The sequence below is a fragment of the Nycticebus coucang genome, chromosome 11 (assembly GCF_027406575.1).
Source record: "Nycticebus coucang isolate mNycCou1 chromosome 11, mNycCou1.pri, whole genome shotgun sequence".
NCBI classification, from domain to species: Eukaryota; Metazoa; Chordata; class Mammalia; order Primates; family Lorisidae; genus Nycticebus; species Nycticebus coucang.
Genome location: NC_069790.1, coordinates 80282261 through 80296669, shown reverse-complemented (window position 1 = coordinate 80296669; position 14409 = coordinate 80282261). Strand labels below are relative to the sequence as shown.

Here is a 14409-nt window from a genome sequence, read left to right as displayed (position 1 = left end):
CCCCTAGACAGAAGGCCCAGATGGGCTACCTGCTCTGGAACCCTCTGGCTTGCCAGAAGCTCTGACCTTCCCTTTCTACCCTTATCTATCAATATAATCTGTCCTTTCACTAACTCACATGTCTGTGGGTTCATTCTTCGAATTTCTAAGACCAAGGACCTGGCAGAGAGATTCCACCTACATATTTCGGGGCTGTCATCGGGGATTTGAGATCTGCTTTTGCGGTAAGTGATCAGACCCCTGCTTGACTATTTTTTCTATAGCAGTTGAGACTAAGACAGTGGGCACCTGTCGGCCAGAAAGAATAAGTAGTGCAGCTTCCAGACTATAATTCCCTGGTGACAGGCTCCTGGGAAATGTGCCTTCAAATCTCCCTCAGCCCCAGCAAGGGGTATGGCCCCCACAAGGGGTGCACCCCCCAGCAAAGGGTGTGGAACAAAGGGATGCAAAGGAAAGTTCAGAGGTTCCTGAACCCATTCTGTTTCCACTGTCTTCTCTGATTGAGAGCTAAAGGGTGGACAGGCTCTGTAGGCAGAGGTTCTCGGGTCTTCAGCAACAGTTGTGACCCAAGGCACTGACGAACCTTCTAGCAAAATCCCCCTCAGTGTGCCCTCCTAGGCTCTTTTGCTATCTGCTCCTGTCTCCAAGCTTCCTGCTGTTTACTGTATAAGGTGTCTTCTCCACTCTGAGGGAGGGGCTGCTTCACTCTCTTAAGATGTTTTCCTAATGGTTTACTCGTGTTCTCTGTTTGGTAATGACTGCATTTCAGAAAGGGACTGCTTGGTGTGCTTAGTTGTTTGTGCTGACTTTTCCCATGTTTCTCAGTTGCTTTAAGCACGGTCTTCACCTTTGCCTTTTCCTCCAAAGTTAATCTCAATTGGCCTTTCTGCATGTTTGCAAGAGGACTGAACTTCTGGCTCTTAGCTAAATGAGAGACTGAGTTCCTCATCTCTGAAGACAAGGGGCATTTTACTCCTCCCTGAAAGACATCCCTGGGTGACCAGGAACCTGAGTGGGAGTTGCCTGGGGTGATGCCCCAAGGCATGAGCAGCCCTATAGGGAAACGCCCCACAGATTAATTAAAGGATGGTTTGTCAGGGCAGCACCTGTGGCTCAAAGGAGTAGGGCACTGGCCACATATGCCGGAGGTGGCAGGTTCAAGCCCAGCCCCGGCCAAAACAAAATGGTTTGTCAGGCTCAGCGCCTGTAGCTCAAGCACCAGAGCTGGCAGGTTTGAATCCAGGTTTGGCAACAACAGTGACAACTATAACCAAAAAATATCTGGGTGTTGTGGCAGGCACCTGTAGTCCCAGCTAGTTGGGAGGCAGAGGGAGGAGACTCGCTTGAGCCCAGGAGTTGGAGGTTGCTGTGAGCTGTGCTGCCACAGCACTCTACCCAGGATGACAGCTTGAGGCTCTGTCTCAAAAAAAAAAAAAAAAGTAACCAAGTTTAGTGAATGTTCCCTTTTTCTCACTCATACACTATTCCATGGTTCTTTTTTGCAAATTTTACAACTTCACACAGAACATCTCAAAAATATGGACCTGTTTTCTCCCCAAACATTCCTTTCAGACCATCAATTATTTTAAGATAAAAGACTCCAATCTAATTCCTTTCTATACAATATTATTCTCTTTCTTTGCACCTTCTGTATTCACATCTCTTTCCCACTTATTGTTTCCTTCCCATGCTTGCTAGCATTTTCCCAAATTTCCAGTTACACAAAAGTAAATAAGCTTTTTTTCTCTTAAGACCCTTTAACTTTGCCATTTCAATTGTTGAGACGACATTACAGTGGGAGTCCCCTGAAATGTCCCCTTCATCACCCCATCATGAACAGGCCTTTTGTCAGACACAGTGGCAGAGAAGCCCCTAAGTCTGTCAGAGTGCTGACAAGCACTGTGCTTCCACACTCTTTTTTTCTAACAAAGTCAGCAAAGCAATAACGTCCAAACTCAGTAAAGTCAGAGCTGAAAGAAGTGGATTTGGGAGACATTTTAACATCTTCACGGCAGGTTGACCATTTCCTTCAGTAAAAACTTTTGCACCAGAACTAGCCACAACCAGCTGAAGTCTTAGAAAACTTAGCCTGCCTTTGAAACTTTCCATTTATACCCATAGACCAATAAACCAAATAGGGTGCCCAGGGTCATTCTCTTTGCCTTTTCTCATTTTTGTGAAGTTTGTTGTTTTTTTTTTTTTCCTAATTTTCCTTTTATTGAAGAAGGAAGTGAACTGTAATCTAAGGTTTAAAGTGTGTGGGTCCAAAGTGTGCTGCTTGTAGTTGAGACTTCTCAGTGCCACAGTCTCACCGCTGAGCTGGCCTCACCTCACATGTCCCATTTTCTCTCTCTGGGGTCTAACCTATCGGCAGGCTCAAAATACTGAGTGATCAGCTCTTATATGCATTTCCTGGACAAGCCATCTTTTTTTTTTTTGAGACAGAGTTTCAAGCTGTCACCCTTGGTAGAGTGCCCTGGTGTCACTCTCACAGCAATCTCAAACTCTTGGACTTAAGCGATCCTCTTGCCTCACCCAGCTATATTATGCAACATTTTTTTTTCTCTTTGTGTTTTATCATTTCCCCAATAAGGAAACTAAATAGGCAAACTGGAAGGTGATGTGTGAAAAGGTGTTTCAGATTCCCAAAGCACCAAATTTTACCAAGGCAAAACAAACATCTCTCTCTTTTTATTTATTTATTTTTTTTTTGAGACAGAGGCTCAAGCTGTCACCCTGGGTAGAGTGCTGTGGCATCACAGCTCACAGCAACCTCCAACTCCTGGGCTCAAGCAAGTCTTCTCCCTCCACCTCCCAACTAGCTGGGACTACAGACACTGGCCACAACACCCAGCTAGTTTTTGGTTGCAGCCATCATTGTTGTTTGGCAGGCCCCAGCTGGACTCAAACCCACCAGCTCAGGTGTATGTGGCTGGCACCCTAGCCACTTGAGCCACAGGCGCCAAGCTGTCAAATTCTTTTAAAGTATAAATGTATTACTCAAATAGCCTCAGACATGAGGAGGAATTTATAAAAATTGGCTCTACGCCTGATGATAATCTGGAAAACTCCTAAGAATAGCCATATTGTATTATGCCCAGGAGTTCCTCCAAAGACCACACCACCAGACAAGTCAAGTTAAAGAGGAGTCCTTTCATGGAAGAGCCAGCAACTGCCCCAGTGTCCCAACATGGGGTTTCTGAGTGAAGCCCAGAGTTGTTTGAAGCTCTGGCTTTTATAGGGCAAAATTGTCGGGTGGGGGGCAAGCAAGCATAGTTACAGAAGCGGTTAGGGGAAATCACTAGGGTAGGGGGGTTAGTTTACACAATGCTATAATCCCAAGAGCAATTAGCAATTCTTCCTTCACAAAGCAGGTACAATCTATAATGTCCTAAGGAAATGTAGGGAGGAGGCTTATGGGTGGGGATCGTAAATAGCCTGATCCTGAAAGGCAATAATCTCTAGGGACATAATAATGAGCACAATCAGTAATTTACTTCACTAACAACTTTAGTTGAATGCAATCACAGTTATATAATGGAAGGGCAAATAAGAGGAACCAGTTTCGAAGACAATGGAATGTAACAAAAAAGGAGTAAACATTAGAGTGGAGTCAAACTTGCTCTTTTAACATTTCCATATCATGTACAGTAGTTAGTGACATTCTACACAATCCTAATACTTCTAACAGTTCTAACCAAGTACACTAAAATACCATGCAATGGGTGGGGAGGCAAGCTGAACCATTTTTGTTGTTGTTTTTGTTGTTGTTGTTTTAATCCAATAAAAGGTAGCAAAACAGGGTGGCGCCTGTGGCTCAGTGGGCAGGGCGCTGGCCCCATATACCAAGGGTGGCAGGTTCAAACTCAGTCCAGCCAAACTGCAACAACAACAACAAAACAACAACAAAAAAAAATAGCAGGGTGTTGTGGAAGGCACCTGTAGTCCCAGCTGCTTGGGAGGCTGAGGCAAGGGAATTGCCTAAGCCCAGGAGCTGGAGGTTGCTGTGGGCTGTGTCATGCCACGGCACTCTACCAAGGGTGATAAAGTGAACTTCTGTCTCTACAAAAAAAAAAAAAAAAAAAAAGGTAGCAAAACAACAGAATGGAAGGAGCCTGCTTTGCATTCCCACTGATTCTCAAGAAAAGGAATTATATCAAAATGGAGTTAGGGTTGCTTTTCTTTCATCTTAACAATTGGTCTTTTATAATTAAACCATGAAAAAAGCGAGAGGAAAAAAGCAGCTCTAGTCAAAATGGATACAGCCTGGCAGATAAGCTTTGTCTGGTATGTAAGGGTAACTACTGAAGATCAGCCTGTTCCAGAGGTGAAGGCCTGGGGGAACAGGAGTTCCTTTGGCCCCTGAGCTTGATTAGAGATGTTGCACTCAGAAAGTTGCAAAATATTGACCTCAAGATTCCCACTCTCTCTTTTTTTCTTTTTTTTTTTTTGTAGAGACAGAGTTTCACTTTATCACCCACGGTAGAGTGCCATGGCATCACACAGCTCACAGCAACCTCCAACTTGGGGCTTAGGCGATTCTTTTGCCTCAGCCTCCCAAGCAGCTGGGACTACAGGCACCTGCCACAATGCCTGGCTATTTTTTTGTTGAAGTTTGTTTGAAGGCTCCACCCTTGTTATATGGGGCCAGTGCCCTGCCCACTGAGCCACAGGTGCTGCCCCAAGATTCCCATTCTCAATTGCAATATATAGAATGATTAAAAAGCAAATAAATTAAACTCAAAATGTAAAAAAAAAAAAAAAAAAAAAACAAGGCCAGGCGTGGTGGCTCAAACCTGTAGTCCCAGCACTGTGGGAGGCTGAGGCAGGTGGATTGCCTGAGCTCAGAGGTTGGAGACCAGTATGAGCAGTAGTGAGCCAGAGTAAGACCCCGTCTCTACTAACATCAAAGAACCAGATGCTGTGGTGGGCGTCTGTAATCCCAGCTACTGGGGAGGCAATGGGAAAGGGCATTGCCAGAGGAAGAAGAAAATGAACAACAACAACAAAAAAAGAGTACTTCAAACGAAGAAGAATGAACAAGCAAGCTGAAATTAAAAAAATTAAAAAATTAGAAAAATAAAAACAACAATACAAAAGGTGACTTACTGGCATTCTCAAATCTTCCTTATTTAAATTATACATTGATTTCTTTTTTAAGTCAATCATTGATATTTTTCTAAACAGGTATTTTTCTTGACAATTAACTTAATCTTAAACAATTCATCTCTTGATTTTGATTTTATTCTATGAACTTTAAGTTCCATCTAAATTTATCCTGTCTTCCTAGATACATTATTCCTAAAAGTATTTGTAAATATTTCAGTTAGTCATGATTTTCACAATTGAATTGAGAACAAATTAAATATGATTTGAGACTTAGAATTTGCCATTTTATCTTGCTGACATGGAACGTTTGCTGCTGATTCTATGAAAGGGATTCATATTTGCTGTTTATGATAGATTTTCTTTCTTTCCTTCTTTCTTTTTTTTTTTTTTTTTGAGACAGAGTCTCACTATGTCACCCTCGGTAGAGTACCGTGGCGTCCCTGCTCACAACAACCTCAAACTCTTGGGCTTAAGTGATCCTCTTGCCTCAGCCTCCCAAGTAGCAGGGACTACAGGCACCCGTCACAATGCCCCACTATTTTATGGTTGTAGTTCATTGATGTTTGGCAGGCCCAGGCTGTATTCAAACATGCCAGCTCCAGTGTATGTGGCTGGTGCCCTACCCACTGAGCTACAGGCACTGAGCCCAAAATATAAGGTTGTTTTTTTTTTGCAGGTTTTTTTTGGCCAGGGCCGAGTTTGAACACACCACCTCCAGAATATGGGGCTGGCACCCTACTCCTTGAGCTACAGGTACTGCCCCAAAGTATAATTTTTTAAATAAAAATTAAAAGTAATTTTTTTTTTTTTTTTTAAGAGACAGAATCTCACTTTGTTGCCCTCGGTACAGTGCAACAGCTCTCAGCAACCTCCAGCTCTTGGGCTTAGGCGATTCTCTTGCCTCAGCCTCCCAAGTACCTGGGACTACCGGCACCCGCCACAATGCCCCGCTATTTTTTTGTTGCAGTTTGGCCAGGGCTGGGTTTGAACCTGCCACCCTTGGTGTATGGAGCCAGTGCCCTACTCACTGAGCCACAGGTGCCACCCAAAAGTAATTTTTAATAGTAAAATGAAAAAGAAATGTAAAAAGAGAATAAATATAAAAATATACTTTTAATAAAAAAGATTAAACAGAAAAGAAAATAATTTTCTTTTTTTTTGAGACAGAGCCTCGAGTTGTCGCCCTGGGTAGAGTGCTATGGCATCACAGCTCACAGCAACCTCCAACTCCAGGGCTCAAGTGATTTTCCTGCCTCTGCCTCCCAAGTACCTGGGATTACAGGCGCCCGCCACAAAGCCTGGCTATTTCTTTTTTGGTTGTAACCGTCATTGTTGTTTGGCTGGCCCGGGCTGGATTCTAACCCGCCAGCTCATGTGTATGTGGCTGGCACCTTGGCCGCTTGAGCCACAGGTGCGGAGCCAAGAAAATAATTTTCTATAAAAAAACTTATGTTAATAGTTTTTCTCTGAAAATAACTGGTTATTTACAAAAGGGAAATTTTAGAAACAAAACAAAAAACTTAAATCTATTATAAATAATCTATACAAGGGCAGCGCCTGTGGCTCAAAGGAGTGGGACACCAGCCCCATATACCGGAGGTGGCAGGTTCAAACCCAGCCCCAGTCAAAAACTGCAAAAAAACAAACAAAAAATAAATAAATAAACAAAAAATCAATAAATAATCTATAGAAGTTGGGATAAGGTTCATAAAAGAGAATATATTAAAAGGTTTTTTTTTTTTGAGACAGAGCCCCAAGTTGTCACCCTGGGTAGAGTGCTGTGGTATCATAGCTCACAGCAACCTCCAACTCCTGAGTTCAAGCAATTCTCTTGCCTCCACCTCCCAAGTAGCTGGGACTAATAGGCGCCCGCCACAACGCCTGGCTATTTTTTTTGGTTGTAGCCGTCATTGTTGCTTGGTGGGCTTGGGCTGGATTCAAATCCACCAGCTCAGGTGTATGTGGCCTGTGCCTTAGCGACTTGAGCCACAGGCGCCAAGCCTATTAAAAGGTTTTGTATGTAATTGAATTGACTATAATTTTTAAAAGTATTGGTTAAAACAAGATTTTCTTTTTTGTGTGTGTGTGTAGAGACAGAGTTTCACTTTATGGCCCTCAGTAGAGTGCCGTGGCATCACACAGCTCACAGCAACCTCCAACTCCTGGGCTTAAGCAATTCTCCTGCCTCAGCCTCCCAAGTAGCTGGGACTACAGCTACAACACCCAGCTATTTTTTGGTTGCAGTTCAGCCGGGGCCGTGTTTGAACCCACCACCCTTGGTATATGGGGCCAGCGCCTTACCAACTGAGCCACAGGCGCCGCCCAAAACAAGATTTTCTTAAAATACTACTCTTAATAAAATTACATAAATACTTTACTTTTGACCTTTCTTAACGTATCTAACTTATTTAATATAGGCAAAAAAATTCCCATGCTATTACTAAGAGTCATTTGTTCTCCTATTCAAAATACTAGTTTTTGAAATTTGAATATTTATTCATATTACTCTATACTGTACTGTTCACTCGTGGCCCTAGATACACTCTTACTAATTTAAATGACCTTTTTCATAAGGCTTAACTTCCAAGTTATCTAAAGGGATTTCCCATAAAAACCACACAAAAAACAATCACACTACAAAAGATTTTTCCTTATCTTTTTGGTTACTAGTCTAAAGAAACAAAGATTTTATACTTTATCAAGATAATCCTTGTGTTTTCTTTAGATTTTTTACTAACTAGAACAACTAAATTTTAGGGGTTAAGGTTTATACCTATATAACTTTCTACATTGCCTTTTAAATCTTCTGATGACACCAGTCTTAATTAAATAAATGATCATTATTTTCATTATTTTGTAGTGACTTATTCTATTTAAACAAACGTTTTAAACTTGTAATATTTAACAGACTTTCAAAAGACAAAATTCTAAATTCAGTTCTTTTAACCTTAAACTAACTTTTTTTTTTTTTTTTTTTGAGACAGAGTCTCACTATGTCACCCTGGGTAGAGTGCCATGGTGTCACAGCTCACAGCAACCTCACACCTCTTGGGCTTAAGCGATTCTCTTGCTTCAGCCTCCTAAGTACCTGGGACTACAAGCACCTGCCACAACACCCAGCTATTTTTTGGTTGCAGTTGTCGTTGTTTGACAGGCCCGGGCTGGATTGGAACCTGCCACCTTCCGTGTATGTGGCTGGCGCCCTACCCGCTGAGCTACAGGTGCCAACCCCAAACTAACTTTTAATAATAGAGCCACTAAAAGTAAAAAAATCTTATTAGATTTGGGCGGCGCCTGTGGCTCAGTGAGTAGGGCACCAGCCCCATATACTGAGGGTGGTGGGTTCAAATCTGGCTCTGGCCACACTGCAATAAAAAATAGCCAGGTGTTGTGGCAGGCACCTGTAGTCCCAGCTACTCAGAGACTGAGGCAAAAGAATCGCCTAAGCCCCGGAACTGGAGGTTGCTGTGAGTTGTGACACTATTGCGCTCTACTGAGGACGACAAAGTGAGACTCTGTCTCTAAAAAAAAAAAAACTTATTAGATTTACTGGTAAATTAAACCATACAAAAAAATATTGTCAAATATAAAATGGCATTTAACTTTATTTAAGTTATATTTATATAAAATAGTATAAATATCTATTTCTGAACTGTATAGAATTCCTAAAATTCTAATATTTCTTGGTATCATAAATAATTACATATACTAAATTCTTTGTCACAGACATAATCAAGACTCTTTTACATCTTTAATCATGACTATTGTTGGTGGTTGGGGGTCCAGTTCCCTGAACCCAGTCTACCTGGTTCAATTACTCAGAATGTTCAACCAAGGACAGTGGGAATTTAAAGCAAAAAGTAGGTGGAGACTGAAAATAAAACTAGAGCATCACAAGCAGCATGAATAGAAAGCAAAAGTAACCTCACAAGTTTCAGTATAACAGAGACATTTTATACAAGAAGAAAGAGAAAGTTTCGAGTGTTGTTAAGTGGCTCCCTCTCATGAAGAAGAAGTCATAGAGAAATAGTGATGCTGGAGGGCTTAAGACAGCAGTTCTCACTCTATTTTGACCAAAATTTTTCAGTTTAATTGAATTCCATTTAATTATTGTTGTTGTTGTTGCAATTGCCACGGAAGTCTTCTTCATAAAATCTTTCCCCAGGTTAGGTGGCACCTGTAGCTCAGTGGGTAGGGTTCAGGCCCCATATACCGAGGGTGGCAGGTTAGAACCCAGCCCTGGCCAAACTGCAACAAAAAATAGCCGGGCGTTGTGGCGGGTGCCTGTAGTCCCCAGCTACTTGGGAGGCTCAGGCAAGAGAATTGCCTAAGCCCAGGAGTTGGAGGTTGCTGTGAGCTGTGACGCCCAAGCACAGTGGGCGTGATATCTCACAGTGATAAAGTGAGACTCTGTCTTGGAAAAAAAAAAAATCTTTCCCCAGGCCAATATCTTCAAGTGTTTTTCCCACACTTTCTTCAAGGATTTTTATTGTTTCATGCCTTAGTTTTAAATCTCTTATCCATCTTGAATCAATTTTTGTGAGTGGTGAAATGTGCAGGTCCAATTTCAGTCTTTTTCATGTGGTTGTCCAGTTCTCCCAGCACCATTTATTGAATAAGGGATTCTTTTCTCCATGTGTGCTCTTGTTCAGTTTATCAAAGATCAGGTGGCTGTAAGATGTTAGATTCATCTCATGGTTTTCTATTTGGTTCCTAATGTCAATGTCTCTATTTTTGTACCAATACCATGCTGTTGTGATCACTATGGACTTGTAATATAATCTAAAGTCTGGTAAGATGATGCCCCCCAGCTTTGTTTTTATTACTAAGAATTTCCTTGGCTATATCTCCCATATATCACTGGGCAAAAGGCATGAACAGAACCTTCTCTGAGGAAGACAGATGAAAGGCTAACAAACATATGAAAAAATGCTCATTGTCCTAATCATCAGAGAAATGCAAATCAAAACCACCCTGAGATTATCACTTACCCCAGTAAGTTTAGCACACATTACAAAGTCCCAAAGGTGCAGTTGCTGGCATGGATATGGAGAGAGGGGAACACTTTTACACTGTTGGTGGGACTACAAACTAATATAGCCTCTTTGGGAAAGAAATATAGGGTACAGAAGCTATTTAGCTTGCAGCAAAAAAAGAATGCATTTTTGGATTCTTTAAGAATCTTCTTAAAGAAGGATTCTTTAAAAAAGAGTCGTTAAAGATCTCAAACGAGATCTCTCATTTGACTCACTACTAGGCATCTGTCCAGAAGGATATTTGCACTAGATTGTTTATCACAGCTCAATTTATAATCGCCATGATGTGGAAACAACCTAAATGCCCATCAACTCAGGAGTGGATTAACAAATTGTGGTACATGCACATCATGGAATACTATTCAGTCATAAAAAAGATGGTGACTTCACATTTTTGTAATATACTGGATGGAGTTGAAACATACTTTTTTTTTTTTTTTTTTTTTGCAACTTTTGGCTGGGGCTGGGTTTGAACCCACCACCTCAGTATATGAGGCCGGCACCCTACTCCTTGAGCCACAGGCACAGCCCTGAAACACACTCTTTTTGGTAAAGTATCACAAAATGGAAAAGCAATTATCCAGTGTACACAATACTAATATGAAGCCAATAGAGAATTTGATGCATGCCCACATAGGAGGAAAACTCAATTTTAATTCAAGTTGGGGAAAGAAGTAATGAGGAAAGAGGATGGGGTTTGGGGTGCTCTTAGTGAATGGGCACAGGGTAGGAGTGTCTGGCACACCTTTTGTGTGTGGGACATAACCACAAGAGGGACTCTACTTAATAAAATCAAATATATATGTGTATATATACACACACACACACAGACACACATATATATATATATTTTTTTTTTTTTTTTTTTTTTTTGTAGAGACAGAATCTCACTTTATTGTCCTTGGTAGAGTGCCGTGGTGTCACACAGCTCACAGCAATCTCCAACTTCTGGGCTTAGGCAATTCTCTTGCCTCGGCCTCCCAAGTATCTGGGACTACAGGCGCCTGCCACAACGCCCAGCTATTGTTTTGTTGCAATTTGGTCTGGGCCAGGTTTGAACCTGCCACCCTCGGTATATGGGGCTGGCACCCTACCCACAGAGCCATAGGCGCCCCCACCTTTTTTAAGAGACAGAGTCTCATTTTGTCACCCTTGGTAGAGTTCCGTGGTGTCACACAGCTCACAGCAACCTCCAGCTCTTGGGCTTAGGCAATTCTCTTGCCTCAGCCTCCCAAGTAGCCAGGAACACAGGCACTAGCCACAATGCCCAGCCATTTTTTTTGTTGCAGTTTGGCCAGGGCCAGGTTCAAACCCTCCACCCTCTGTATATGGGGCCGGCGCCCTACTCACTTAGCCATAGGTGCTGCCCTAAAATCAAATATTTTTACCTGGTTATTTATACCCTCACATTTACCTGAAACAAATTTACTTTTCTTTCTTTCTTTTTTTTTTTTTTAATTTCAGTTTGCTTGTTCATTCTTCTTTGTTTGAAGTACTCCTTTTTTGTTGATTTTCTTCTTCCTCTGGCCATGCTGGCTGTTTTTGATATTGTTAGTAGAGACGGGGTCTTACTCTGGCTCACTGCTGCTCGTACTGGTCTTGAACCTCTGAGCTCAGACAATCCACCCGCCTCAGCCTCCCACAGTGCTGGGACTACAGGCGTGAGCCACCACGCCCGGCCTAAATTTACTTTTCAAAAAAAAAAAAAATATATATATATATATATATATTCTATTTTAGTTCACAATTTCTCTCTTTTGGCCAAGATCTGACAGAGGCAGCATTGATGGTCAAACTTTTATTTTGTCCCATCCTTGTCAGAGTGGTATAGTTATTTGTCTTGAGTCCATTTAAGCCCTCTATAGGACTCTTACGGCGAAGAGAATTTAAGAGTTAAAAGGGCTTATAGTCAATTAAGTATTTTAGGCCAGATGAGACTGGAAGTGGATTGGCCCTATTAACACTTGAGAATCTTTTAGGCAACATAATGATACAGGGTTCCCCCTTCCAGGAGTGGAAAGGGACCCCTATTTTCTAGGCCTGGGTGAGCTCAAAAATCAGTCTCATCACACACTGCCATCTCTAGGCACACGCAGGGCCTTTCCAGGCCATATTTTCTGGGCTCAAACAAGGTCACAAAAAAAGCAGCCTGTTGGGCGGTGCCTGTGGCTCAAGGAGTAGGGCGCCAGTCCCATATACTGGAGGTGGCGGGTTCAAACCCAGCCCCGGCCAAAAACCAAAAAAAAAAAGAAAAAAAAGCAGCCTGTTTGGTACTGATTTGGGCAGTATTTAATAGTTTTAAATCTTGGAGACATCAGATAAACTACTTAATACTTGTCATGGCTCTGGAAAACAAAGTAAAAGAATTACTAATGTTTTAAATAAAAAGTAATAAAAAATGTTTCAGTTTTTTTGATGACTTTTTTAAAAGGAAGAGAATTTTGGACCATAGTTGATTATAAACTGTTTGTTAAGAAGAATCAAAATAAAATAATTGTGGACAATAAAAATTTTATATTTGAAAAGGGGTGCAAAGAAAAGATCTTCAAGGGAGATGGGAGAAAAGTCTGGCCTGCTTAACAAGGAAGTCTGGAAGGTCCACAGAAACAGTCATCACTCAATAGTTCTCACCAAAAAAAGGGAAAAAGAATGTGGGTTTGAGGTAAGCTAGGTAACCAATGATCAATAGAATGAGACAATAATCAATGGCCAATAGAAAAGGGCAATAGTCCGTGAAAGGCAGGGAGGCCAAGGAAAGAGTTGCAACCAACGTCAAATGAAGAGGTATTTAGGTATTTATATTGTCCAAGTCCAAATGAGGTATCTAGGTTTATTGCTGCAGTCCAAATGGACCCCCTCTTGCCAAGGGGCCCCCCAAAATACCCTAAAACTGAGTTGCTGGCCATGAGAAGGGAGGTCAAACATGCCTCATTATACCCTCTTCCCTTCTTATAGATGCCCTTTATAACTCCTTAACAGGTCTAAGGCTATTATTCAAAACTGTAAGTCCTCAATTTACTTAACAAATTATTTGAGTCTGAGTTAATTTAAAGCATTCCAAGCCTTTAGACAAAGCTTCATTTCTTTAACCAATTAAAATCAGAGTCTTTAAACCCACCTATAAACTGTAAGCCCACGCCCCTTTGAGATGCCTCACCTTTCAAGCCAATGTATGGCTTTTGTATATTGATTTATGAATTTGAGGGCAATTACTATCTCCCTAAAATGTATAAAGCCAGACTGTAACCTAACCACAATGAGTCTACCTGCTCAAGGTTTCTTGGGTATTTATCTGGGCCATGGTCCTCAAATTTAGTTCAAAAATAAACCTCTTCAATCACTTCTCGGCCTTTTGGCTAAGATCAAGTGTAATAAACCTCTTCAAATTATTTTACAAAATTTGACTTCTTTTGCCTTGACAAAAAATTCAATTTCTTTAATAGAAACAAGATTACTCAATTTTTTTTGATCTTGTGTTAGTTTTGGTAAGCTATGTTTTTCAAAGACTGTGTATTTCATCTGTCAAATTTATTGGCATACAGTTGTTCATAGTATTATTTCACAATCTCTTTGATGTTTCTAGGATCTATAATGATATCTATGCCTCCTTTTATACTTGTTATTGATAAATTTCTGACTTAAGTACCATTTTTAAACCCATTTACATGTGAAATATAAGGCTCTAGTGATCACTTGTATTACTTACTGGTTTAAGATGACACAATTTGCTGTTACCTTTTGATGTTCAATATATTGTATTTACCCAGGTGTATGTTTATCTAAAACATCTAACGAAATTTTTGACAGATGGTCAGAATTATCACTGGGATAAAAAATGGGGCCAAAGAAGATCCAGGTGACATAGGTCATCCAGGTGACATAGGTCCTGGATACTCTTGGCTGGAACAATTTAGAATATCCATAAAAAATACTGGGAGCTTGAAAAAAGCCAACAATCCCATATATAAATGGGCAAGAGACATGAATAGAACCTTCTCTAAAGAAGACACACGAATGGCTAACAAACATGAAAAAATGTTCATCATCCCTATATATTAGAGAAATGCAAATCAAAACCACCCTGAGATACCATCTAACCCCAGGGAGAATGGCCCACATCACAAAATCTCAAAACTGCAGATGCTGGCGTGGATGTGGAGAGAAGGGAACACTTTTACACTGCTTGTGGGACTGCAAACTAATACAACCTTTCTGGAAGGAATTATGGAGAAACCTCAAAGCACTCAAGCTAGACCTCCCATTT

General features: G+C 41.1%; 1 pseudogene; it reads left to right on the top strand.

Annotated features, from left to right (window-relative positions):
• Window positions 1–13481: 13481 nt before the first annotated feature.
• Window positions 13482–13555, top strand: LOC128560687 (uncharacterized; annotated as a pseudogene).
• The last annotated feature ends 854 nt before the right edge of the window (window positions 13556–14409 follow it).